The sequence below is a fragment of the Peromyscus leucopus genome, chromosome 14 (genome assembly GCF_004664715.2).
Source record: "Peromyscus leucopus breed LL Stock chromosome 14, UCI_PerLeu_2.1, whole genome shotgun sequence".
NCBI classification, from domain to species: Eukaryota; Metazoa; Chordata; class Mammalia; order Rodentia; family Cricetidae; genus Peromyscus; species Peromyscus leucopus.
In genome coordinates this window covers 61,261,922-61,266,383 of record NC_051075.1, presented here as the reverse complement: position 1 = coordinate 61,266,383, position 4,462 = coordinate 61,261,922, and the positions used below count along the sequence as shown (strand labels likewise).

At 33.8% G+C, this 4,462-nt stretch overlaps 1 non-coding gene across 1 annotated transcript; it reads left to right on the top strand.

Annotated features, from left to right (window-relative positions):
- The first annotated feature begins 258 nt into the window (after window positions 1-258).
- Window positions 259-362, top strand: LOC114699047. The gene has a single exon (XR_003735453.1). It is a non-coding gene; the product is annotated as a U6 spliceosomal RNA (small nuclear RNA).
- Window positions 363-4,462: the final 4,100 nt, after the last annotated feature.

Genomic DNA, 4,462 nt, shown 5'->3' with positions numbered 1-4,462 from the left:
TAACTATAGTGTTTGGGATTGGCTTTTAGTTTGTCTAGAGGCATGAAATTCACCATTAAGTTGCTTATATGAAGTCAGTTTAGTCTTTAATATGATCTCTACAGTTATAATGTTTCCTCTCAGAATTCCTTTGGCTGTGCCCCAGAGTCACCCAAGTTGTATTCTCATTTTCATTTGAATCTTGGAATACTTCAATTTCTATTCCATCTCTGATTTCTTTAGTGACCCACTGTTAATTCAAAAGTTTACTATTCAGTAGTCCCTTCCCTGGGATAGCTATTAAATGTGAACAACATAGAGAACATTGGCATGACCACTGTGAAAAGATGACACACAAAATGCAAAACATTCCTTATGTTTTTACAAGTTCCTGTGTTGATTTCAATTTCATGTTTATGAGACTACAGTGTAATAGGATATAAAGAATTATCTCATAATTTGTAATGATATGGTTTCATTAGTAGCTTTAGTATATTGTTGGTTTTGGGGTAGATTTCACTTGTCACTTTGAATGTACATTCTCTTATCTGTTGGGTGGAATACTCTGTATATATCTGCTAATTCCAGCAACTCCAATGTTTCCTTGCTTATCTTTAGTGTGGAAAACATATTTAAATATTTTAGTGGTGTATCAAATCTTCCACTATTATTGTGTCAAGGTCAGCATTACCTTCATTGCCTTTTATTTATAGTTTAATGTGATTGTGAACTCTAATAACTGGTGGATGAATATTTATAATTTTATATTTCTTTAAGGAATTATTCCTTTTTTGTTTGTTTTGTTTTTAAGTTTTATTTATTTATTTATTATGTATACAGTGTTCTGCTTGCATGTATTCCTACAGGCCAGAAGAGGGCAACAGATTTCACTATAGGTGGTTGTGAGCCACCATATGGGTGCTGGGAATTGAACTCAGGACCTCTGAAGAGCAGTCGGTGCTCTTAACCTCTAAACCATCTCTCCAGCCCGGGATTATTCCTTTTAATAATATATACTACAGCTCCTCATCTCTCTAACTAGTTTTGTTTTGAAGTCTACTTTATCAATTATAAGAATAGGTATGAATATTAATTTTTTAAATACAATGTTTGGTAGTCTGATTTCCATCCTTTGATACTAATTTTTGGGAGATGTATTTGCTCCCATGTGTGTTTCTTGGAGATTACAGATAGTGCTTTTCTTTTTCAGTACATTCAGTCAGTCTTACTGTTGGAGAATTGAGATCATTTACATTTATGATTCTTATGGACAGATGTTTGCTATTTCCTAACAATTTGTTGGATAATTTACTTGGAATTTGTTATTTATTTTTCTCCTTTCATATTAGTTAGAATGTTTGCTAATTTTCTATGTTGGACATGTTTTGATTCTTTTCTGAAAACCTTACTGCAACCTTCTCATACATGGAGAGGATTGGAGATATATGAGAAGATGTTTCAAGATCTTATCATACCATCTGGCCAATCTAGTTTCCCTGTAGAGCTAGTGGGTTGCTTTTTTTTTTTATAGTGTTTAGAGCCCATAGATCTGTTCGTTTACAATGAAGCTATAGAAAATGTATCAATCTAGCTAGAGTATAGACCTTACTTCTCAGCAGTGTCATGAAGGGTCTTCAGCATCTCACTCTGAGGTTATCTGCTATGTTTCAGGGTTGTGCTTTCTGATGTGTGGATGAAGGACTGGGACGTGTGATTTGTGCTGCTATTCTTTAAGTAATGAGTTGTCTGACTCTTTGTGAACCCTGACCAATCACATCAAACAAACCTTGATATTGATTGCCTCTGTTGTGTACAAGATAGATATAACCATGCTCTGATTAAGAAACCTTCGCATTTGATTCTAAGAACGTTTCTAACTCACATTATGGGAAATTCTAAGGAAACAAAACATATTTTAAAGAAATCTCTGTTGGCGTGAAAGAAATTTGCTTTACAAAAATGTTGCTGTTTGCCTGATGATGTCTCTGGACACTGGGTGCAGAGAGTAAGGAGATGTGGAGCAAATGACACAAACGCCGGGAGGTTGCAAGCAAGCTCATATATTTTTAGGAAAGGATAAGCCTAATATACTCTCTACACCATCCTGGGGAAAGGTTTGCCTCAGTGCTCATTGCTAAGTTGGTGCTTTCTGATAGGCTCTGGAGTGTCCTGGCTGTTGCTGGCTCCAAGCCCCACCTTTTTGGCTATTTTCGCAGGATGCCTAATCATTACAAAAGCAGCATAGCACATGCTCTAGCTTATCATAAACATGCCTCACAGAAATGCTGATATTTTACAATGATTTTCAATCCCAAATGATACAGGAGCATGTGCAATAACATGTTAACAAAAGCACTGCAAGTCAAGACATCTGCATACACGTCTGTTACTAGTTATCAAATATTGTGTGCCATTGATCTTTAAGATCAAGGAAAAGTTACATTTTTTTGAAATTCATTCCTTTTTATATGATCATCCAGCTATGTTAATGCCCACTAATATTTTAAATATAGACTTAGATGATAATATATATGGAACACAGCTTTAACTCAATCAGGACTTGGGGGTTTCAGCCTGGAACATAACTCAAAAGTGCATGCAATGTAGGTAGACATCAACTTTTACTAATTCTTTCATCAATGTACCATGACTTGAATACCTATTATGTGACATAAACAAGGAAGTCATTTGTTGTGTTGTTTATAGTAGTTGCAAGAATCCAGTGGGATAGAAATATTATCTATAATATTAAAAATATTTCATTTTTATTTTATGCTTATGAATATTTCCTTGCTTGAATGTGTGTGTGTGCCAAGGGCACGTCTGATGTCTGAGGAGTTCATAATAAAACACCAGATCCCCTGAAACTATAGTTACATATGGTTATAAACCACCTTTTGAGTGCTAGAAACTGAATCTGTGTCCTCAGAAATGATATAAAGTCATACTTTAAAAAAAAACAAAATTGAATCCAAAAGTGTTATATGTCATGAAAGAGATGCTGAACCAATCAGGTGCATTGCTGATATGATGGTTTCTACTGTGGAGCCTAGTTCTTTCCACCAACTTCACTGCCATTCATGCAAAGTTCATCATCAATGATGATATGTAAATCATTTTTAGCTGTCTATAAATAATGCTAAAAGTGGTATCTTGGTTAAAAACTAGTTTTAGTTATAGAGCATACTTATTTTCCTTTTTTCTGTATTTTCTATAATAGAGATTGAGCCTAGAGATTCTCAAATGCTAAAAAAATACCATAGTATAAAACTATATATCAATTCCTGTTTTTCTGAAAATATAAAACTCTGAAGATGTGGAAGACATATTTGATCAATTAATAAATTAGAGAAGTCTGACAGAGCAGGTCAAGGCTAATGGATGTGAATGAATACTTACTAAAATGTATAGTGGCATTCTTTCTGAATCCAAGCCAGAATGGATAATAATAGAATCAAAATGCCTTCTAATTAGAAAACAAAACTTCTAGAGTCCTTGGAAAGGGTAACCCGTAACATTTTGTAAAATATGCCACTTATCCAAGTCATATTACAAATTCATAGTTTCAAAACACTGCATTAAGCTTTCTCCAAGGCTACATATTCAAATTATTTTCTTTTTCTGACTTCTTGAAATTGTACCAGCAATGTAACAGGGTTTTTTGAGCGTTTTCTTAACAAAAATATACTCAAGTATAATATTCATCATGAATTGGTTATTTTAGTGTATGAAATATTTCTGGACTATATTTTTGATATTTCAACTCAAGCCATAGGGGTACATTTGTTTGGATACCTGCCATCATGTCTGATCTCTGTCCTTTAAAGGTAAACTTCATTTTCTCTCACAGATTGTCCTTCATAAGTATTTGGAGATTCTGGCATAGGTCAGCTTCTTCCAGCAAGCTATTGATGGAAAATCTTCACTTCCTCTTTCTGATCCAATCATTAATATCATCAGTTTTGATCCTAAATCTTTAGGAGAGAAGCCTGTTGTGTTGTGATATAGGAGGGCAATATCCACTCAGTGGATGGATCATTTGAGTCAAGCCTAGCAATAAAAGGGGTGACAGATTTCACAACCTACCTCACTGTGATTTGTGTCTAAGGCTTGAATTTAGGAAGTAGTCAAAATCATTGGCATTTGAGGCTATGGAATACGTGTAATATATTTTAAAATACTCCTGCATATATGAAGGGTTTAGGTTAAGTGTGTTGAAATTATTAAGTGATTCATTGAGTGAATGAATGTTAAATTATGTTTCAATAGATTATCTCATTTGATATTAGGACTATTATTTTTAGCAAATCACCTCAAAATCATCTAATCATCCTCATGTCTTTCAAGTTTCTCTTTTGACAAAGATTGAGATTAAATTTTTTTTTTAATTTAGTTAAATAAATGACAACAGGTAAGACTAAATGAATATGATGTAGTCTTTGATGTATGCCTATTGTGATTTGGTGCCTGATGTCTATTTCTG